Here is a 24,546-nt window from a genome sequence, read left to right as displayed (position 1 = left end):
CTTTCTCTTTATTTAAATATTTGCTAAAAACAAACACCAAACCCAATAAAAAATGAGACATCTCCTTGCTCTGCACTAATTTAGATTCAGAAAATCTGGGTTCTAATTATATTATTTACCCACACTGGACCTCATTTTCTTTCTTTGTAAATTAATGATAATACTTGGTCTTTCTGCCTCAAGTGAGATAGTGGATATTAAACTGTTGTGTAAGCTGTGAAAATTTAAAAGCTATCATAAATAATAAAATTTTTGGCAAAATCAAAACTTCATCGTAGGACACCCATAGAAGGAAATGAATTGAATCCCTCATTCCTTTGCTCCACTGTTTAAAAGCTCCAAACTTGAATACTCCAGATTAACCTATATATTGCTAACAAATTATATTTTCCTAAACAGTCTGTAATCTCAACACTGATTAGAACCATGCCTGTTATTCTCAGCCTTTTCACACAATATTTAGCACATTTTCTGGCACAAAGTAGGCACTAAGTAGAGACTGGTTGAACAAAATAAAATAGTTAATAATTGTTATTGCTTTTATCTTCATATTAGATGCAGGTTATTTATTTCTGGTTTTGATCCACTCAATTATCAGCCTCCATTTACATGTTTTTATTTCTTCCACTCAAAAAAATAGTTGAATATCTATGCTATGATCTGGATACTATGCTAAGCACCAAAGATAAAGTGGTGGGAAAAAAAATGTCTCAGTGCCTGCTTTAATAGAGATTTTAATAAATACATTGCTATTATAGCCAGTTTCATGGATTTTATCTTTACCAAAGTAGTTCTCTCTATATAATTATTTCTATTAAAAATTAAATAAAATGTATGACCCTGTGATCATTTGAATATCTTGGGATAGCTCAAATCCAAGTTGAGAAAAATAAATAAAATTATCTGAGAATGAGAATAGTTTTAAATTATAGAGCCCAGAGAGGCATTAAAAATGAGACAACAATTATATCCTACTCTCTCCTTGAGCTATGTGTTCATTTCTATAAATTAACCTAAGAATGCCACACCAGACACAGCAACCCATCCCTACAGCTTGACAATGTATAGCTAGTCACTAATCAACGTTATTTCTGTAAACCAATGAGAATTCCTGACAAACAACTTTGCATCAGCCCACTCCCTGACCCCTTCTTTTGCCTTATGAAACCCACTTGTAACAAAGACCAACTGAAACTCATATCCAAGATTACTTAAATCTGAGTCTTTTAGGCAGCTGTCCTCACTTTGGCTCAAGTAAACTCTTTAAATTACATTTGATGGCTCAGCTTCTTCCTTTTATGTTGACATTTCTTGTGCTTTAAGCAGGAGCCATAGTAACTCCCCTCAACCACCCAGTGTTTCCCTCTGAAAGCAACTCTTGGTACCAGCATGAGCTGATTGCATTCTCTTCAACATCAGAAGTTTCATGGGTGAGTTCTCCTGAATTTGTACCTCCCACTCTTTGGTTGAAGGTCTAGATTTTATTTGATTTTTTTTCAAATTCCTTTTCCAGCAAGAGCTAGTGCTTTGGTCTTTGTGTTTGGACAGAAGATTTGAGTAAAGAGCTCTGCAGAGAACTGTCTTTGCCTCTGTCTCACAACAAAAGATTGAGTCAAAGATTTTACTGCCTCTGCCTTAGATCTGGAGGTTTAGAATAAGAATTTTCTGCCCCTATCTCACAGCAGAATGCTCGAGTCAAAGGACTGGCAGTTAGGCACCAGTGGTATCATTTTACATAGTATGCTTTTATGATTGCAGTCTTTTCTATTGCTTAAAAAACTGGAATTACTTTTTTATTTGCGACCTACTCCTATTAGCTCCTAACTGAAATGTGCATGAGGATGAGTTCTCTTGCCCTGAAAAAAAGAAGTATTTTCTCCCTCTGACCCATTCGAGTGCCCAAGGTGACTGGAGACTTTGCAGAGGTGTCAGAGCCATTGCCCATGAGGTAAAGCAGCCTCGTAGGGCACTCACTACCAGAAGAGCATCTTTAGAGACCTCCTTTTCTTCTCTTCCAGATGGCTATGATATGAGGCACTGATTTCTCATACCTTGAGTGTTCTGTTGCCGCTTGGTCATTAAAGACAGTCTAAGACATGTAAAAGACACTTAGAGTGACATTTAGAGGGGTGATGCTAGAGTGGGTAAGCGGCCCATTTTGACCCAAAACACATTTTTGTCCTTGGTCACAATTGAAGAGCTTCTATATTATGAGAAGTCAAACTTCAAAACCTGAGTACTCTTTTAAGAAACAACTGCCTTTAGAAACATCAGCTGAATTTTTGTATAACCTTTATGAGATGTTCACTTCTAAATATCTAAGAGAAGGGACCTGCCTAGTCCAGAAAGACCATAAGCAACATGACCGAAAATGGGGATTGAAAGGACAAACCGAGAGTGGGAAGTCATTTTTCATCTTGTTCTTAAACCCCGACACAATGATGAGAAAATAGAAGCTGTGCTTTTGGAGAAATGCACATTTTAGGTATAATTAACTTTACCAACTTTGTCTTTTCAGAAACAGACTTTCAGGTATCAGGTATCTCATAGTGGCAATCAAGCTTGCCTAGAGTAAAGGGAATTTACAAGGTCTAAGACATCATGCATTGGGCAAGGATTGTAAAAGTCATGAAACTTGTAATTACAAAAGCTATGACCACTCAGAGGGGGAGCAGGTGGGGATTCGATCTTCCAGTAAATTGGGCACTACCTACAGGGAAACCAAGGATCCCCCAAAGCTACTTATTGGGAATGCCTAGGAGATAAGGGGAGGTAGACCCTCCATCAGGTCTAAGGAATGTCCTTTGGGAAGGTGCAGGAGAATTAGAATCCTTGTCACACCCTTCTCTAGGGGCTATGATAATGTGGGGGAACATTAATGGGTCTCTGTGTCACAGGTTCTCCAAGACATCCACAGGCGGTCGATAAGGAAGTCACAGCAGTCACAGCAGTCACAGCAGTCACGTGCAACATCTCCAAGAGAAGGATTTAAGCCAGGACTCTGGGGGGCTACGAGGCCACACTCGCCTAGAGTGTAGGCCCACTCCCTGTCTGTGGGGGGTGAACTCTTCTTAAATCTTTTCTTCTCTCACCTCTGTGTGTTGCAATTCTTTGCAATTTACTCGATCTCTGGGTTGCCAGCGCGCACCTCCGACTTGCCAGCCCCGGCAGTGCTGCACGCCTCCCTGTGCCTCTCGACCCTCACCCTGTCCGTCTGTACCCTAACACGGATCATCTGAAATACTTAAAATAATGTATTTTTGTGCACAATTGGAAAAAGTCACTTTTAGAACCAAATTGATTAAGAGACTTACTTTTAATGACACACAGAAACTTCTAAAAAAAAAAAAAAACCTTGAAAGAGAAATTGTCTCCATTCAAGAGATTTTTTTTAAAAAGAATATTTGAAACTATTTCTAAATTATAAAAGACTTCAGGCTTTCGCCCTTCATCTCTAACTGCTCCTTCTCCTTCTACCCCTGTAATCCAAACTCGTCCCATAACAAATGTTGGCTCCCATAAATTTCTTTTTTTTTTTAATCAATATTTTTTATTTTGATATTGTGGGGTACAGTTAAGGGTTAGGTATACAAATATGCTTCATTCAGGCCCCCTTGTTGATAACAGGTGTCTTCCCGTCCCCAAACAGATGTTTACTACCATTAGTCCCAGCCCCCCATAGTTTCCCACCACTGTCAAGTCATTTTCTTATGGTAGTGCGTTGGATGATCAAGGTCCACTATATGAGTGAGAATATGTGATACTCAGATCTTTGTTTCTGTGAGAGGTCACTCAGTATTATAGACTCTAGCTCCATCCAGGTTGCTGCGAAATTCATGATTTTGTTCTTTTTTATGGTTGCATAGTATTCCATCGTATATATGTACCACATTTTTTAATCCAGTCCTCTTTTGATGGGCAGCGTGGTTGGTTTCCGGTTCTTGCTATTGTGAACAATACTGCAATAAACATTCGTGTGCAGGTATCTTTTTAATAGAGTGATTTGAAGATCAGGGTATATTCCCAGTAGGGGGATTGCAGGGTCATATGGGAGGTTAATGTTTAGAGCTTCTAGGAATCGCCACACTGCTTTCCACAGAGGTTGCACTAGTTTACACTCCCACCAACAGTGTAGGAGTGTTCCCTTTTCACCACACCCTCTCCAACAACTATTATTTTCTGAGTTATTGATAATTGCCATTCTGACTGGAGTTAGGTGGTATCTCAGTGTGGTTTTGATTTGCATCTCCCTGATGATTAGTGAGGTTGAGCATTTCTTCATGTGTCTGTTGGCTGCTCGGATGTTTTCCTTTGTGAAGTGTCTGTTCATATCTTTTGCCCATTTTATAATGGAGTTGTTTGTTTTTTTCTTTTCAGCACGTTTGAGTTCCTTGTAGATCCAAGATGTTAAACCTTTGTCAGATCTGGAGTTGGCATACTTTTTCCCAGTCTGTAGGCTGTCTCCCTGCTCTCTTGATGGTTTCTTTGGCTTTGCGGAAGCTTTTCAGTTTAATGAGGTCCCACTTGTCTATCTTATCCCTTGTGGCCTGTGGGTTTTGAGTTTTGTTCAGGAACTGGATGCCAGTTCCAATTTCCATAATGGTGTGTCCTACATTTTCTAAGGCTCTTATGGTTTGAGGTTTTATATTTAGGTCTCTGATCCATTTGGAGTTTATTTTTGTGTATGGGGATAGATAGGGGTCCTGTTTCAGTCTTCTGCATGTGGTCAGCCAGTTTTCCTAGCACCATTTACTGAATAGGTTCTCCTCTCCCCAGTGATAGGTGGTGGAGGATTTGTCGAAGATGAGTTGGTTGAGAAATTGAGGTTTTGCTTCTGGGATCTCAATTCTATTCCATTGATCTATATGCCTGTTCCTATACCAATACCAAGCTGTTTTGATGATTGTAGCTTTATAGTAAAGTTTAAAGTCTGACAATGTGATACCACCTGCTTTGTTCTTTTTTGCTGAGGATTGTTCTGGCTATTCTTGGTCATTTGTGTTTCCATATGAATTGCTGTGTTGTTTTTTCTAGGTCTGAGAAGAATGTTGCTGGTAATTTGATAGGTATTGCATTGAATCTGTAGATTGCCTTAGGTAAGATGGACATCTTCACAATGTTGATTCTTCCAATCCATGAGCATGGGATATTTTTCAACTTGTCTGTGTCATCTTTGATTTCTTTGAGCAGAGTTTTGTAGTTTTCATTGTAACGGTCTTTCACGTCTCTGGTTAGGAAGATGCCAAGGTATTTCATTTTTTTTGTGGCTATTGTGAATGAAATTGTGCTTCTTATTTGGGTTTCTGTTTGTTTATTATTGGTATAAAGAAATGCGATTGTCTTTTGCACATTTATTTTATATCCTGAGAGTTTGACGAAGGTCTTTATCAGTGTAAGGAGGTTTTTGACAGATTCTCTTGGGTTTTCAAGGTACATTGTCATGTCATCTGCAAAGAGAGATAGTTTGACTTCCTCTTTTCCTATTCGGATACCCCTGACTGCCTTCTCTTCTCTGATTGCTCTAGCCGGGACTTCCAGTACTATATTGAACAGGAGGGGTAAGAGTGGGCATCCTTGTCTTGTTCCAGTTTTCAGGGGAAATTTAGGAGTATGCTGGCTATGGGTTTCTCATAGATGGCTTTTACTACTTTGAGGAATGTTCCCTGTATGCCTAGATGTTCAAGGGTTTTTATCAAGAAGTGGTGCTGGATTTTATCAAAAGCTTTTTCTGCATCTAATGATATAATCATGTGGTTTTTGTTTTTACATCTGTTGATGTATTTAATTACATTTATTGTTTTACGAATGTTGAACCAGGCCTGCATCCCAGGGATGAAGCCTACTTGGTCATAATGGATGATTTTTGAGATGTGTTGTTGAATCCAGTTTGCTAGGATCTTGTTGAAAATTTTAGCATCTATGTTCATCAAAGATATTGGCCTGTAGTTCTCTTTTTTTGTTGGATCTTTACCTGGCTTGGGTATCAATGTGATGTTAGCCTCATGATATGATTTGGGGAGCGTTCCATCCTTCTCAATCGCTTGAAATAGCTTCATTAGGATTGGAATCAGTTCCTCCTTAAATGTCTTGTAGAATTCTGCTGGAAAGCCATCTGGTCCAGGGCTTTTTTTTTTGTAGGTAGTTTTCTTATTACATAGTCAATTTCCTTGATTGTTATTGGTCTATTTAGAGTCTCAATTTCTTCTTGTTTCAACCTAGGTAGGTTGTGTGATGACAGAAAGTCCTCCATTTCATTGAGGTTTTCAAGTTTGTTTCCATACAAGTGTACATAGTAGTCTCTGATGATCTTTTGTATTTCTTCAGGGTCAGATGTAACTTCATCTTTTGTGTTTCTGATTGTGCTTATTTGGGTTCTTTCTTTCTTTTTCTTGGTCAGTCTAGCTACGGGACCATTGATCTTGTTCATCCTTTTGAAGAACCAGCTTTTCGTTTCATTGATTTTTTGTATTGTGTTTTTGTCTTCTATGTCCTGGATTTGGGCTTTTATTCTGGTGATCTGGATTCTTCTGCTGAAATTAGGGTTTTTGTGATCTTGCTTTTCCAGCTTCCTTAGGTGGCTGGTTAGGCTGTTAATTTGGGCTCCTTCCATTTTCTTCATGTGTGTTTGTAGGGATATAAATTCCCCTCTTACTACAGTTTTTAAGGTGTCCCAGAGATTTTGGTAAGATGTTTCTTCATTCTCATTTGTTTCCAGGTATCTTTTGATCTCTGTTTTGATTTCATCATTGACCCAGGAGTTGTTTAACATCATGCTGTTTAGTGACCATGTCTTTGTGGATTTTGGGGGGACCTTGTTGGTGTTAATGTTTATTTTTATTCCACTGTGGTCCAAGAAGGTGCATGGTAGAATTTCGGTCCTTTTAAATTTGCTTATGCTTGATTTATGGCCAATTATGTGGTCAATCTTGGAATATGTTCCATGTGGTGATGAGTAGAATGTGTATTCTCTGGTCTTTGGATGGAGTGTTCTGTAGGTATCAGTTAAGTCCATTTGGTCCAGAGTCACATTGAGGTTCCGGATCTCATTGCTGATTTTTTTGTCCTGATGATCTGTCTAGGGTTGTGAGTGGGGTATTAAAGTCCCCAGTTATGATGGTGTTAGAGTCAATATCTTTCTTTAGTTTTCCTAGGAGTTGCTTTATAAAAGTTGGTGCACCTATGTTAGGTGAATATATGTTTAGTATAGATATTTCTTGTTGATGGAGTGAAACTTCTATCATTATGTAGTGGCCCTCTGTATCTTTTTTAATTTTTGATAGCTTAAATGGTATTTTGTCTGAAATTACGATCACAACTCCTCCTTTCTTTTGTGTTCCATTTGCTTGGAAATTTGTTTCCCATCCTCTTACTTTGAGTCTATGCATGTCCTTTCTAGTGAGATGGGTCTCTTGAAGGCAGTATATTGTTGCCTGGTGATATTTTATCCATTTTGCCATTCTATGTCTTTTCAGTGGTGCATTTTGTCCCTTCACGTTCAGGCTAATTTTCAAAACGTGAGAGTTCGTCCTTATCATAGAGTTGAGTTTTTATAGAGTTGTTCTTCCACTTGGTTTATTGTCATTCTTTTGTTTTGGGGGTTGGTTCATGTGTATTTTATTCTTTTTCCTGTACTCTTGTGAAGAACGTTGTTCTTTTTTCCCCCTTTTCTTCTGTGTTTAGTACTTTCTTAAGTGTTTCATGTAGAGGTGGTTTGGTGGCAGTGTAAGTTCTTAGGGATTGGATATCTGGGAAAGGTTTTAATTCTCCCTCACTGATAAAACTTAATCTGGTCTGGTAGGTTATTCTTGGTTGAAATTGTTTATCTTTTATGACTTTGAAGATAGGGCTCCAAGCTCTCCTAGCCTGCAGGGTTTCTGTAGATAAATCTGCTGCTATTCTTGTTGGTTTTCCCTGGTAGGTGATCTGGCCTTTTTCTCTTGCTGCCTTTAGGATTTTTTCTTTTATGTCTACTTTGTTTAGGCTAATTATTATGTGTCTAGGAGTTGGTTTTCTCATTTGTTAACTTGCAGGGCTTTTCTGAATCTCTTGTGTTTGAGTTTTTGCATCATTGATTAGATAAGGGAAGTTTTCTTGAATGATCTCATGGAAGGTTTGTTCCAGTGTGGTCTCTGTCTCTCTTTCTGCCTCAGGAAGCCCAATTACTCTAGGTTCTGTCTCTTGAAGTGATCACTCATCTCTTAAAGGTTTTTTTCTGTCTTTTTGAGCTTGTTTTCTGTGTTTTTGAGAGTTTGGTTTAGTTCTATATTTTGGTCCTCAAGTTCTGAGATTCTTTCTTCTGCTTGGGTAATTCTGCTTTCCATGCTTATCAGTTTGTTATTTATTTCTTTCACAGTATTCTTTATTACTGTTATCTCAGATATCAGCTCCTTTCTAGTTTCTTCTTGATTCTCCTCAATTCTTTTTAATCTCTCCATTAATGTCTTGATATCTACGTTTGTAGCTGGAGACCAGTCATTCTGGGGGCTCTTCATTGTTTGCCTTCCAAGGTCAGTTTTCTCAGTGTCTGCCCTCCCAGGAGTCTGGGAAAGACCCATATTCTTCTTTTGTTTTTTCTTCATTTATGTAGATTTTTCTCTCATCCCTTAGTGGATAAAGTTCCTTGAGCTTTAATCTCCAACCTCTCCCCTCTGTTTTTGTTGCAGGCAGCTAGCCTCCTGCCTGGGAGATCTGTGACACTGGTCTCTATTCAGTGTAGGGGAGGGGCTTTGTCTCCTGTTTAACAACATCAGCGTGGGAACTGAGGTGGAGCCTCTGATAGGTGGGCAGGGCGATGTGATGTAAATATGCCTTGGAAATGGCAGAGGTGGTAGTTTTACTTTCACTTTTAGGGATGCTCCTGTGGGTCTCTAGGCGGGACCAGCTGCACAGCTGAGTGCTGGTTCTGGGTGCCACCAGCAGGCTGGGGTGGAGGAGAGGGTAGGGCATTCCCTCCTCTGGAGCTGGAAGCCTCTGATTGGCACCTTACACCAGCTTGGGGTTCTGCTCCCTTACACAGGCTTGCGGTCGCACGCTGAGTGCCTCAGCCAGGGTGGGCCCAGGGCTTCAGATCTCCAAAGCTCCAGAGGGCAGGTGGTGGCTCTGGGTCCCTCACAGGGCACTTCATCCAGAAATAGAACCGGTATCTCTGAGGGGCAGGCGCCCAAAGTCTCCCTGGGTGACCGGCAGGATGGTGCTGGGTACTGGTCGTGACGATGCAGTCAGGGAGGGAGCTGGTATTCGGGATTCCAGATTCCCCAGCCAGCCGGAATCACATATAGTGGAGTAGCCACGGTTGGGCCGCAATATCTGGCCCTGCGTGAGACCAAAGTTCCCCAGGCCTTGAACCAGTGAGGCTGGTGGTGGGCGGGGGGGTGCAGGAAGAAAAGTAAGGGTCTTTCTGGGAACTCACATTCGGAGAGTCTCACAGATCCATCTATGCCATCACCATCTTCAGGTCCTCTCCCATAAGCTTCTTAGGCAGAGATTTTTCAGAATTCCACAATGCATCAAAAAAAGGGAAATATATTTAAATTTGAAAGAATGGGAACAAACAAAACAACTACAGAACAAGAATAAAACTATTTCGATTATAAGAATGCAGATCCAACCAATTGTTTTTTTCTAAACAAGGACTAATCCATGACACTGATAATTTATTTATCCAGCATCAGACAATATCCTTTTAATGCTCTGAAGTCCCCTGGAGATGTAAATCTTATGTCTCTGAAATGCTAACATCCAGGGAATTAGCTAAGCAGCATTCCAGCTGAGATCAGATGTAAAACAAGTTAAGATTCTTTAAATGCTCAGACTGCCTGCTAATAAATGATAAATAAATAAGCATTTCACCTCATGGTCCAGTGGTTAAGATTCCATGCTTTCATTGTTACAACCCAGGTTCAATTTTTGGTGATGGATCAGTTCTATTTGATTTAAAGTATTTGTGTGATTCTTGAGTTTTGGGGGAACTCATTTGTTATTGATTCTTTTCCTTTCCATGAACAGCTTTTGATTTCCTGTCTCTTTATATCTGTGGGGGCACAAGGGGCTTTTGGGCCTTCTTGCATAGTTGAAATTCTGGAAGATATTATCAGATGAAAATGTGAGTTGTACTTTATCTGTGGCTAGCAGAAGTTTTCTTTCTTTGAGCTGTTCCTGGGGTGGTTGTGGATTTGAGGAAGGGTAGCTAGCACAGGTTACACATAGATAAATTTCCCATAGGTAAGTTTTAGGTAGTGTTCAGACATTTTAAAAATTGTCTTTTACTGCAATCCAAGCTGGCAGTCTACCCCACCCCCTCAGCAAATCAAAAGAAAAGTCCATCAGATGCAAGGCTAGGAGAACCCAACCTTTCAATTCATGGTTTAGCATAATAATCTCTAAGAATCTTTCAGGTGGAAGGCCAAAGACCACCCCTTAACTGGCCAAAGCCATAGAGATGATAATAAGACCACCTTGTGGATTGAGGAGCTTGTGGATTGGAAACATCTGGCAGTTCTCCTGTGGGAAACAATGTGGTCAGGAAAAGACCCCTCCCCTTATCCCCTCCTATCAGGAGCCCAGAAATGTCAATCTCTCTGGAGCCTGTTACCTGAACTCTACCATTAGCATATCAATAACTAGGTAGCTATATCTAGTTTTCAGTTGAGAGCAAAAGTGCAGTTTTTCTTCTTTGAAAAACTTGCCCATGGCAGATCTTTCTCCCATGAATCTTTCTTCTTCCTTCTTCTCTCTTTTCTCATTATTAAACTTTGTTAAAAAACTTTGCCGACTGCTATAAACTTCATTTTAGAAACAAGCCAAAGAATCCACGGGTTTTGCTCCACATCCCACCCGGCATCACTTTGAACCTCTTTGGAGATGTCCTGTGTGTCCTTGGTTAAGTAATAACCTTGGTGAAGCCTTATTGGTTTTGGTAACTCACTTAGGAAGGTAACTTAGGTGGAAAAAAAAAAAATCAACAGCCAGAAAAATCATTTGTCTGTCTTGGCTAAAATCTGATAAGAGATTCGGAAAGATATGTTTTTAAAGAGCTCTATGAGCAGAAATTACCTTAATTAAAAGTTAATATTCAAGTTCCTCCTTCCTCTTTGCTATCTTTAGTACCACAAGAAAGGATCTATAGATGCCTTCTAATAACTCAGAAAAAGGCACCACTCACTCCCTTTTGGGGGTCTTCCTGTAGAGTTTGTAAATTTATGGACAATTTCCTCTCAGGTCTAAAACTCTACTCTCTTTTATATTGTGTTACCAGATCTTTTTGGCTTTTGGGGTTACCAAAGATTACTTTTCACTTTGAAAGAGCACTTGGGCCAGGCTCGGTGGCTCAGCCTGTAATCCCAGTGCTGTGGGAGGCCAAGGTAAGTGGATTGTCTGAGCCTGCGGGTTTGAGACCCACCCAGGTAATTTGGCAAGATCTCATCTCTACAATAAATCAAAAATTAGCTGGGCATGGTAGTGAGCACCTGTAGTTCCAGTTACTTGGAAGGCTGAGGCGGGAGGATCACTGGAGCCCAGCAGGTTGAGGCTGCAGAGGCCGGGAGCATGCCACTGCACTCCAGTCTGGGTGACGGAGTGAGACTCCAACTCAGAAAAAAAAAAAAGAAAGAAGGAGCACTTGACCTTTGTGTGTGTGATGGTTGAAAGGACAGGCCGAGAGCAAGAAATGCATTTTTCTTTACTCTTCTTCCTAAACCTTAATACAATGATGAGAAAGTAGAAGCTATGCTTTTGGAGAAATGCACACTTTAAGTAAAATTAACTTTGCCGACTTTGCCTCTTCAGGAACAAACGCCCTGGTGCCAGGCATCAGAGATATCTCATAGCATCAATCAAGTTTGCCTAGAGTAAAGGGAATTTACAAGACCTAAGACATCACGCATTGGGCAAGGATTGTAAAAGTCATGAAACTGGTAATTACAAAAGTTGTGACCACTCAGAGGGAGAACAGGTGAGGATTCTATCTTCAGGTAGAATGGGCCCTATCTACAGGAAAGCCAAGGATCCCCTGAAGCTACCCACTGGGAATGCATAGGAGATAAGGGGAGGTGCACCCTCTATTAGGTCTAAGAAATGTCATTTGGGAAGGTGCAAGAGAATTAGAATCCTTGTCACACCCTTCTCTAGGGGCTATGATAATGTGGGGGAACATTAATGGGTCTCTGTGTCACAGATTCTCCAAGACATCCACAGGTGGTCAATAAAGAAGTCATGGCAGTCACGTGCAACATCTCCAAGAAAAGGATTTAAGCCAGGGCTTTGGGGGGCTACAATGCCACACTCACCTAGAGTGTAGGCCCACTCCCTGTCTGTGGGGGGTGAACTTTTCTTAAATAAATCTTTTCTTCTCTCACCTCTGTGTGTTGCAATTCTTTGCATTTACTCGGATCTCTGGGTTCCCAGCACACACCTCCAGCTTGCCAACTCTGGTGGTGCTGTGCCTCTCCCTCTCCATCCATCCACCCTCACCCAGTCCATATCCTAAAAATGGTTGGTGAGTTACTATCAAGAGTTGCAGTTTGGAGGTGGCCAACAGCAGTTGTTTACAGAGAATGTTCATCACTATAGGGAGCTACTCATTTCTTTGCACATTTATATAAGAAAGGCATGATTTAAACACTTAGAGAAATGACTTTGTAGTGAGGTACAGTGTGGAAATACATGTGGAAGCATGAAGCTTCCCTCTTTTGGGGGACCCAGGATTCAATGTAAAAATGGAATTCTTCATCTAAAGATCTGTATGGACTTCCTTCCAGTTATGTATGCTCTTCACGTTTTAAAATATTAGACCCTGGAAACTGAAAATACTTTCTTGCCTATGGATTAAAGGACTCCATCCTGAAATCAGTAATCTAATCAAGAAGCTAAGTTGAAAAGACTAACTAGGAAGAGGAGGCAAGATGGCCACAGAATAAGTGGGAGTGTAGACGTCTCTGTAAAGGTGAATGTCCATAAAGACAGTCCGAGTGAGTGGATGAGTGCAGTTGAGTGAGTAAAAGTCCATCTGTGGGGAGAATTGACATCAAGCACCCTGGAACTCCCCTCTGGAGGCAGCTGCAACCCTCCACTACCCTGAGATTGGAGCCCCCGGCATGCAGCATCATCAGTCATTCTCGGGAGGTCTTACGGGAGAAAGCAGCGGAGGTCAGTTGTTTCTTAGCACCTGGCACCTGGCTCGTGTCACCACCTGCAGCAGCAGGCTGGGCACTAGCAGTGGGAACCGTGTGGAAGGCATGATGAGGAAATATGGAACCGAGCCCTGCTGGCACAAGTGACAGGTGAGGAGATACCCACTGATCACTGCCATTGTGTCTGTATTGGGACTGGGCAGAGATATGTGTTGGCCTGTAGGCTCTTTTCAGCCTCCAACCTGAGACCAGAGACAATCTGCATATCCCTCTGGAATCAACCATCACAGACCCAGAAAGGAAACTTCAGGAGTGAATACAGAGAGATAGACACCCCACCCTCACACTGAACCAGGCATGGACACATCTAATCTAAGTGGGAGCCTTGGTGGCAGCAACAGCAACAACAGTGGATGAGCTGAGTGAGTCCAGATCTGATTCACCCTCCTTCCACAGCAGCCCTTGGGGCATCTGAGAAACCCCATTGGCTTGGGCCGAAGGGAGGGGCTGGAGACCACAGCCCTCATCCTACCACAGCTGTAGTCAGAAGTGGCATGGGTGCTTGGTGTCAGGAGCCGGCTGTGGAGGCCTGCCTGAGCATTAGGGATCCAGGCGGGCTGCGGACCCTGAGACTACCAGGTTGCGTTCAGGAGCTGAAGGCCCATTCCCTCCTCCCTTCTTTGTTGTTTGGCATGACCCACTAGCAGGGACTTTGATGATCTAAGCATGAAGTTCTGAGAATATGACAGGCATGGCTGACTCTAGGGATCCATTGTTCCTGTTTCTCACAGACTGTGGTTTCAGCTTTAAACTTAACACAGTTCAAACTCAGGTCACATTTGGAAGACTTATATATGATACAAGCTTCTTTATAAGATTTAAAAGTATATTTGTAGAATTAGTATATACATTTAGAGAGCTGTTTCAGCTTTAGATGGTATAGATGATTATCTAGAGTTACCAGAAATGACCCAGCATGAACTTTGGACTGGGCCACATTCCTAAGGGCCCAACATCCACTTTGGGCTGGGCTGCACTCTTTTAAACTGGTTCTTTAGTTACAATTAGTGTAGATTTTTTTCTACTTATAATAGAAACTGAATTTATTTTATTCATAGAAAGTATTGTAGAATAGGTCCTGCTACGTGAGGGAATTATGTTAGTTCAAGCATGATCAAACATGATACTTTAAGGTTTTATAAGAATACAGCTAACTTTAGAAATTTCATTGTTCCCACTTTCTACTAATTGCAGTTTTGGCTTTAGTACAATTGCAGTTTGTATTAGAGTTTTATTTCAGAAGCTTTATTGCTGATGATCAGCTTTATATATTAGGATTAGGAATTAGAAACTTTTATAGAAATTAAGATAGATACATAGGATTTTAGAATAGACATTTTATTAAGAGATTATAATCAATTGTTCTTGGAAACAGCCCAGCATGATCTTTGGACTGGGCCACATTCTTTAGGAACTGGTTTGAGCTATAATTAAGAGTTTTTTATAGTACAGGTAAAATTAGCACAGAATAGAAAGGTATTAGGATTTAAGTCAGTCATTAGGTATTGGAAATGCATAAGTTTTAGAAGTTATTGATTATTAGAATATTATGATGTTAGAATTGTTGTATTGTTTGTGAGGAACATTAACCAAGCATAAGGAACAGTGAAATAACATTGAGATTGTCCTTCCTCATGTTTGAGGAAACAGCCTGTGGGTGGGGGGATGCCCCTCATCCACCTGGCTTTGTGTTCAAGTGAAAATCTTGTGATCTTGCCTGTGAAACTTTAGGATAAAAGGTTTACGGTTTGCCCCATTAAATCAGCTTCTGCACTAGACAGAGTCCAGTCTTTCTTTCTCCTCCCTTCTCTTTCTTTCTCTTTATTTCTCCAGAATAATCGCGATGCTGCCCCACCTTTCAGGGACCCTCTAAATCTCTCTGCAGGGGCTGGCCCCCCGTAGCTTGGGAACAGAATCTGAAGTTCCAGAGTGGCCACAGAGGGAGCGCTTTCTTCCCCTCATTTTTGTTTATGTTTTAGTGCTTGTTTTTGTGTGTGTGCGTGTGTGTGTTTTGTTTTGGGGTTTTTTGTTGGGTTTTGTTTTTTTTTTTTTTTTGGTGTTTTTAAGTCTCTGTTTGCCTATGGGTATTTTTAAGAGCAAGTGCATCATCAAGGGTTTTTGTTATGTATATATTTGTTTGTTTCTATGTTTTTGTTTTTTTGTTTCTCTGTTTATTCATTAGTTGATGTGCCTGTTTTCCTTCTACTTCTCTTCTCTCTTCATCTTCCTTTCATCTCCCTTCTTCCTTTTTCCATTCTTTTTCTTTCTCTTATCCCATTTTGCTTTCAGGGGGTATACATATGCCCCACCACATGGACAAATTGTAGGGTGGTGAGAAGTGGGCTCCAGAGGGCTCATCCACCTGTCGGTGGATACTGTGATATGCAGATAGTTTCTTAACCACAGGATGGAAAACAATTTCTCTGGCAAACTGAACACAAAAGAAAGCAGGAGTTGCAATTTTAATATCAGATGAAATACCCTTTAAGTTATCAAAAATTTAAAAAGATACAGAAGGTCACTACATAATGGTAAAAGTTAAAACTATCAACAAGAAATATCTATCCTAAACATATATGCACCCAACATAGGAGCACCAACCTTTACAAAGTAGCTTCTAGGTAAACTTAAAAAAGACATTGACAAAAACACTATCATAGATAGGGACTTAAATACCCCCTAACAACCCTAGATAGATCATCAAGGCAACAAGGAGATCTGGAACCTCAACTTGATGCTTGACCAAATGAACTTAATAGATACCTACAGAACACTCCACCCAATAACCATGGCATATACATTCTACTCATCATCACATGGAACCTATTCCAAGATTGACCACATCCTCAGATATAAATCAAGGATAAATGAATTTCATAAGATTGAAATACTGCCACATACTTTCTCAGACCACAGTGAAATAAAAACAAACACTGGCTGGGCTCGGTGGCTCAGCCTGTAATCCCAGCACCTTGGGAGGCCGAGGTGAGCAGATTGCCTGAGCCCAAGGGTTTGAGACCCACCTGACCAACTTGGCGAGACCTCATCTCTACAATAAATCAAAAATCAGCTGGGCGTGGTAGTGCGTGCCTGTAGTTCCAGCTACTTGGAAGGCTGAGGCGGAAGGATCACCGGAGGCCAGCAGGCAAGGCTGCGGTGGCCGGGAGCGGCCACTGCACTCCAGTCTGAGTGACAGAGTGAGATTCCAACTCAAAAAAATAAAAATAAAAAAATAAACACCAACTAAGCTACCCAAAACCCACAAAGACATGGACACTAAACAGCATGATGCTGAAGAACTCCTGGGTCAACACAGAAATCAAAGCAGAAATTAAAAGATTTCTGGAAACAAATGAAAACAAGGACACAACCGGGCTCAGTGGCTCAGCCTGTAATCCTGCGCCTTGGAAGGCTGAGGTGAGTAGATTGCCTGAGCCCATGGATTCAAGACCCGCCTGGCCAACTTGGTGAGACCTCATCTCTACAATAAATCAAAAAATTAGCTGGGTGTGAGAGTGCACACCTGTAGTTCCAGCTACTTGGAAGGTTGAGGCGGAAGGATCGCCAGAGCCCAGCAGGTCAAGGCTGCGGTGGCCGGGAGCAGCCACCGCACTCCAGTCTGGGTGACAGAGTGAAACTCCAACTCAAAAAAAAAAGAAAACAAGGACACATCCTATCAGCACCTCTGGATGTCATGAAAACAGTACAGAGAAGGGAATTCATTTCTTTATAAACAGACATCAAGAAAATGGAAAGATCACAATTTAACAGCCTAGCAAATCACCTGAGAGTGCTAGAAAGACAAGGCCACCAAAACCCTAATTTCAGCAGAAGAATCCAGATAAAGGAAAATAATCCACCAAAGTAAACGCCCAAATACAGGACATAAAACACAAAAATATCATGGAAAAAATCAATTAAGCAAAAAGTTGTTTCTTTGAAAAGATAAACAAGATTGATGGACCCCTTAGCCAGACTGACCACGAAAAAGAGAAAAAGCCCAAATCAACACAATCAGAAATGCAAAAGATCAAATCACAAAAGACTCTGAAGAATCACAAAAAATTATCAGAGATTATTATGTACGCCTGTATGGAAACAAGTTCAAAACCTAAATGAAATGGAGGAATTTCTGACATCACACAACCTCCCAAGGTTGAAAATAGAAGAAACTAAAACATTAAATAGACCAATAACAACCCAGGAAGTTGACTCCATCATAAGAAAACTAACTCCTCAAAAAATGTCCTGGACCAGATGGCTGTCCAGTGGCGTTCTGCAAAACATACAAGGAAGAACTAACACCAATCCTATTGAAAGTATTCCAAGCAATTGAGAAAGCTAGAACTCTCCCCAAATCATTTTATGAAGCTAACATCACACTGATAATCAAATTGGGTAAAGATCCAACAAAGAAAGAGAGCTTCAGGCCAATAACCCTGATGAAAATAGATGCAAGAATACTCAACAAGATTCTAGTAAATTGGATCCAACAGCACATCTCAAAAATCATCCACCAGGACCAAGTAGACTTCACCCCTGGAATGCAGGGCTGATTCAACATTTGCAAGACCATAAATGTAATTAAATACATCAACAGATGTAAAAATATGAGTCACATGATTTTATCATTAGACACAGAAAAAGCTTTTGATAAAACCCAGCATCCCTTCTTGCTAAAAACCCTTGAACACCTAGACATAGATGGAGCATACCTCAAAATAGTAGACACCATCTATAATAAACCCACAGCCAGCATATTGCTAAATGGACAAGAATTGGAAGCATTTGCCCTAAAAATCAGAATAAGACAATGCTGCCAACTTTCACCCCTCTTGTTCAACATAGTGTTGGAATTCCTAGTTAGAGGAATCAGACAAGAAAAGGAAATCAGGGGTATACAAATAGGAAAAGAGGAAGTCACATTATCCCTCTTTGCTGAGGATATGATTCTATACCTCAAAAATCTAAGAGAATCTGTCAGAAACCTTCTTGTACTGATAAAGGACTTTGGCAAAATCTCAGGGTACAAAATAAATGTGGAAAAGACAGTCAGATTCTTATACACCAACAACAAATAAGCAGAGAACCAAATAAAAAGCACAATCTCATTCACAATAGCCACACAAAAAATGAAATACCTTGGCATCATCCTAACCAGAGAAGTGAAAGACCTTTACAGTGAAAACTACAAAGCACTGCTCAAAAAAATCAGAGATCACACAAACAGATGGAAAAATATTCTATGCTCATGGATTGGAAGAATCAACATTGTTAAGATGTCCATCCTACCCAAGGCAATGTACAGATTTAATGCAATATCCATTAAATTACCAGCATCATTCTTCTCAGACCTGGCAATGACAATACAGAAATTCATATGGAAATATAAACAACCATGAATAGCCGAAACAATCTTCAGCAAAAGTAACAAAGCAGGAGGTATCATACTTCCAGACTTTAAACTTTATTATAAAGCTACAATAATCAAAACAGTCTGGTATTGGTACAAGAACAGGCATATAGACCAATGGAATAGGATAGAAAGTCAAGCAAAACTTCAATTTCTCAACCAACTCATTTTTGACAAAGCCTTCACTAAACTACTGGGGAGAGGAGAACCTATTCAGCAAATGGTGCTGGGAAAACTGGTTGACCACATGCAGAAGATTGAAACAAGACCCCTATCTATCCCTATACATAAAAATCAATTCTAAATGGATCAAATACCTAAATGTAAGACCTCAGACTATAAGGACCTTAGAAAATGCAGGAGACACTCTTAGGGAAATTGGAACTGGCAACCAATTCCTGATCAAAACCCCAAGTGCCCATGCCATAAGAGATAAGATAGACGAGTGAGACCTCATCAAATTGAAAGACTTCTGCAAAGTCAAAGAAACCATCAAGAGAGCAGAGTGACAACCCACAAACTGAGAAAACATATTTGCCAACTATATATCTGACAAAGGTCTAACATCTAGGATCTATAAGGAGCTCAAACATGCTAAAAAGAAAAAAACAAACAGCCCTATTAAAAAGTGGGCAAAAGATATGAACAGACACTACTGAAAAGAAGACACGTGAGCAGCAAACAAATACATGAAAAAATGCTCAACCTCACTAATCATCAAAGAAATGCAAATTAAAATCACACTGAGATAACACCTAACATTAGTCAGGATGGTCATCATCAAAAACTCAAAAGACAACAGATGCTGGAGAGGATGCAGCAAAAAGGGAACAGTTCTACACTGTTGGTGAAAGTGTAAACTAGTACAACCTCTGTGGAAAACATTGTGGTGATTCCTGAAAGTTCTAAAAATCAACCTTCCATACGACCCCAAAATCCCCCGACTGGGAATATACCTGGAGGAACTCTAATCACTTCATGACAAAGATACCTGCACACAATGCATGTTTATTGCAGCACTGTTGAAACAGCAAAAACCTGGACCCAACTATGCTGCCCATCGAAAGAGAATTGGATAACAAAAATGTGGTACATATACACGATGAAATATTGCACAGTCATAAAGAAGGACAAAATTATGAACTTCACAGCAACTTGGATGGATTTAGAGTCTGTAATACTCATTGATTTATCACAGAAACAAAGAATTGAGTACCACATATTCTCATTCATAAGTGGACCCTGAACAATTGTCATAATACTACAAGAAAGGAATTGGCAGTAGTGGGAAACTGCCAGGGGAGGGAGTGGGTGGCAAACTTCATCAATAAGTGTAACTGACCTCAAACCAGGTGAAGTGGGGATCCAAGTGAGGACTAAATTTAGCCTGTTCAATGACCATTTGTATACCTAGACCTGAATTGTATCCTACATCTTTAAAATAAAAATTTTTTTTAAAAGAGGGGAAAAAAACTTAATAAACCTTTTTATCTCTAGTAATATCCATCTTTGGTAATACTTTTAACATAAAGTCTACTCTATTTTGATTTTTCCCTAGAATTTCCTTTTCCGTCTACTTATTTTAATGTCTTTAGGCCTTTGCATTTCAGTTGCATCTTTTTTTTTTTTTTTTGAGTTGGAATCTCACTCAGTTACCCAGGCTGGAGTGCAGGGCCACCCCAGCATTGACCTGGACTCTGGCGATCCTTCCGCCTCAGCCTTCCAAGTCACTGAAACTACAGGCACGTGCCACCACACCCAGCTACTTTTTTCATTTATTATAGAGACAAGGTCTTGCCAATTTTTCTGGGCTGATATCGAACCTGTGGGCTCAGCCAATCCACTTGTCTCGGCCTCCCAAGTACTCGGATTACAGGTTGAGCCACCAAACCTGGCACAGTTAAATCTTTTGTAAATACTATATAACTAAGTACATTTGAACTGACCAATAAACTCTAGCCTTATTCTTTTCCTTGCCAAATTACTAACTAAGGGCTCCAGAGAGGAAAGCTTTTAAAATTATTTGATGTGGTTTACTTTCCAACCTGGCTCTGGCATAGCATCCCACAATAGATAAAAAAAGAAAATCAAAGTATTTTATGACCCTGTAAAGCTGTCTTTAAGGGACTCTGGGTACCTGTTAAGACACTTACCTGAAGTCCACCATCACTCATAAAGCTTTAGTTAACTCTAGCTGACTGATTATCAGTCAGAAAATCCTTGAATCCACCTATAGCCTGCAAGCCCTCTGCTTGGAAATATCCCGCCTTCCTGAACCAAACCAGTGTAAAACTCATATATGTTGATTTATGGTTTCTTATAAATTCTGTCCTCCAAAATTTTAAATAACCAAGTGACAGTTCAAGCAGGCACACATTCTCAGGACCTCCTGGGGATAGTGCCATGGACTTAGGTCATTTAAATTTGGCTCAAAATAAAACTTTTTAAATATTGTGCAGAGTTTGGCATCTTTTGTCAACAGTTCTAAAATATAATGTGAACATCCTTGTCTTATAACAGAAATGTATTTCACCCACATTGATTGTGAAAACTGATATTTTTAGAGTAATTTATTGCACCCTGTTTCATCCTTTCCATTTGTTCTGCTATTTTTTTTTAATGTTTTCTTTTTATTGTCCTTTTTTTCCCCAAGATTGAATTGGCTGTTTTCATAGTTCCCATTTCATTCAACCTATTTTCCTCTGCCAGTTTAAAAGTTTCACATTCTGCAATTCTAGGTATTCTTAAAATTTTAACGTGTCCATTTAACTTAACAGTGTTCAAAGTAAAGTGGCATGTTTATCTTTCTTTTGAACAATAAAAGGCAATTAAAATGTCTTGAGGCAATCACTCTATTCACCCCACATGCCATTGTTGTCTATGATGAGTTTTGTCTTGATTTTTATACCACCACAAATTGAACTATATTGTAAATTTATTTTACAATCAATGTCTGCTTAGTTTTATCCACACTTCTACACTTTTTTTTTGACATTCCTTTCATTTCTCAGAACTTCCTTCTGGGATTCTATTCCTTTTCTGAAGAACATCACCCACACATTCCTTTAGTGAGGGTATATTGGTAAATTCAGTTTTTGTTTGTTGAAAAGGTCTCTTTCTCAGTTGTTCTTGATGGATGATGTCACTACATATACAATACTATTTTGAAAATTATTTTATCTTAGCACTTCAAAAATATGTCTTCTGGTTTCAGTAACTGCAGCTGAGAAGTTATCAGTTTTATAGATAATTTTTTTTTATCAACTGCTTTTAAGATTTATTTGTGTTCAGTGTTATGCAGGTTCTCTAAAATGTGTCTCAGTGTGGATTTCTTTTCATTGATTCTGCTTGGGATTTACTGAACTTTCTGAATCTGAGCATTTCAGAATATTTTAACCATTATCTACACAAGTATTTTCTCTCTTTCATTCTCTTATTCCTCTTAAAATGCTGACAAGTACAATAGAGTTATTTACTCTATCCTCTGTGTATATCATTTTTTAATTTCAATTTTTTGACTTTTTAGTGTATTTTCTCTGTAATTTCTTCAAATTTATCTTAGAGTTTAGTAACTCTTACTTCTGCTGTGCCTAATATTCTATTTAACCTGCCCATTAATTTTCTAGTGCCAATTTTATATTTTTAATGAATAAATATTCTATAATTATGGTTCTCTTCAGTTCTTCCTCGTCAAATTTTACATTTTTATTTGTCTTATTTCAATGCCCCCTTTTACTAATTAAGTCATTTCAATTATGTTTATTTCAAATTTCATTTCTAACAATTTCAATATCTGCCATACTCATGGATAAGCTTCAGTAGTTTGTTGTTTTGCTGATTCTCGTATGGAGGCTAACTCATGTATATGAGGTCATGCTCTGAATATTTTGTGTAGAAATTATTTGATTCCTGGATGTAAAATGTGTTTCTCCAGAGAGATTTGTATTTGTATTTTCTCCTTTCAGTCATCAAGAGCCTCTGTCACCCCAAGACCACTTTATATTACTTTTTTAGCTTGGGTTTTTGATGCCACACTACAGGGTAAATTCTGGCCACCAGACCACTTGAATACTGCCCAGGTTTAGGAATTGTGAGAAAAGTTTTGTTTTTCTTTCTGTTTTTTCTGTTCCACCCAGAGTCAAAGACAAGTTAAGTTTCTTGCCCGTTATCTGCCTGAAAGTTGTAGAAGTTTCTCCCCCAGGGAAATTCAGCTTTACGTGGGGGTCTGTAATCTCAGTCCCCACCTAGCTCAGCTTCAGACTTTGGCTCTAGTTAGAAGCCAGACATGGCAGGATTGGCAGTAGTAGGAAACTGCTAGGGGAGCGGGACGCACACCTCATCAGCAAGGGTACCTACATAAGAAACATTTGCATACCTAACTCTGAATTATACCCCCACATATTTTAAAAAAAATAAAGAAGAAGCAGCCAGACATTAGGCCACCAATGATCAGACATTAGGCCACCAATGATCATACAAAAAGCAAAACTGTCCCCAGGGATCCATATATTCTTTTATATCTGGCCTTCTTTACTGTCCCAACAGCTCATCCATGCACTGGCAAAATGTGATTTTTATTCTCTAGGTGGGTTATATCATGAATGGTTTTTCTAAACATCTATTTTATCAGCTTGTTCCTCAATCTTTTCTTTAAAAACCTTTTCTTCGCCTTTTGTTTTTCTTTATGCAAATAAAGACACCATAAAGGAAAAATAAAGCATTAAAATACTTTTACTATAATACAATTTTAATTTGTTTGCCATTTGTGAAAAGGAAATTTTCTACTTTAGGTATGTTTCTAAATTGATCTTCTGATTACCTATTCTGTCATCTATGAGGTTTGCATATGTGCTCTTTGGCCTCTCTCAGTCCATGACCTAAGCATCCACCCTCTCCTGTGTCCCCAGATCTAACCAATCTCTACTTTTCTTTGAATCTCAGGTGTAACTATCACCACAATTCAGATTGTTTGCAACCTTTATAGGAAAAACCATCACTCTCAAGGCTGAGCCCTCAGATACAACAGAAAATGTAAAGGCTAAGATCCAGGATTAAGGAAGGAATTTTTCCTAACTGGCAGACTAATCTTTTCTGGGAAGCAATTGAAAGATAGACATACTTCATCTGACTTCAATGTTCAAAAGGAATCCACTCTTCATCTTGGGTTGAGACTCTGTGGTGGTGCTAAGAAAAAGAATTCTTATACCACTCTCAAGGAGAATAAGCATAAGAGGAAAAAGTTAAGCAGGCTGTCCTGAAATACTATAAAATTCATGACAATGACAAAATTAGTTGCCTTTGTTGAGGTGCTGGAATTTTTATGGCCAGCCACTTTGACAGATCTTTTTCTTTTTCTTTTTTTGAGTTGGCGTCTCACAACTTTTTTTTGAGTTGGCGTCACCCAGACTGAAGTGCAGTGGCTGCTCCCAGCCACCACAGCCTCAACCTGCTGGGCTCTGGCGATCCTTCTGCCTCAGTCTTCCAAGCAGCTGGAACTACAGGTGCGCCCTACCACACTCGGCTAATTTTTTGATTTATTGTAGAGATGAGGTCTCGCCAAGTTGCCCAGGCGAATCTCAAACCCGCAGGCTCAGGCAATCCACTCACCTCAGCCTCCCAAAGCGTGGGATTACAGGCTGAGACACCAAGCCAGCTGACAGATATTTTTGTGACAAATGTTGTATGACTTATTGTTTCAATAAACCAGAAGACAAATAATTGTGTATGAGTTAATAAAAGATGTGAACTAACATTTAAAAAAAATAAATAAATAAGAATAAATCACTTTGCAGCAACTTGGATATATTTAGAGTCTATCATACTCAGTGATCCATCACAGAAACAAAGAACAGAGTACCATATGTTCTCACTCATAAACAGACCTTGAACAATTATCATAATACTATAAGAAAGGGATTGGCATTAGTGGGAAACTGCCAGGAAAGG

The 24,546-nt window shown here is 39.6% G+C and overlaps 1 pseudogene; it reads left to right on the top strand.

Moving 5' to 3' along the window:
• The first annotated feature begins 2,371 nt into the window (after positions 1 to 2,371).
• On the top strand, positions 2,372 to 24,318 carry LOC110595492 (annotated as a pseudogene).
• Positions 24,319 to 24,546: the final 228 nt, after the last annotated feature.

The sequence above is a fragment of the Carlito syrichta genome, unplaced genomic scaffold (genome assembly GCF_000164805.1).
Source record: "Carlito syrichta isolate Samal-C Ts95f unplaced genomic scaffold, Tarsius_syrichta-2.0.1 Scaffold302333, whole genome shotgun sequence".
NCBI classification, from domain to species: Eukaryota; Metazoa; Chordata; class Mammalia; order Primates; family Tarsiidae; genus Carlito; species Carlito syrichta.
Note: the sequence above shows the minus strand (reverse complement) of the source record. Positions and strands in the feature narration are given on the sequence as shown.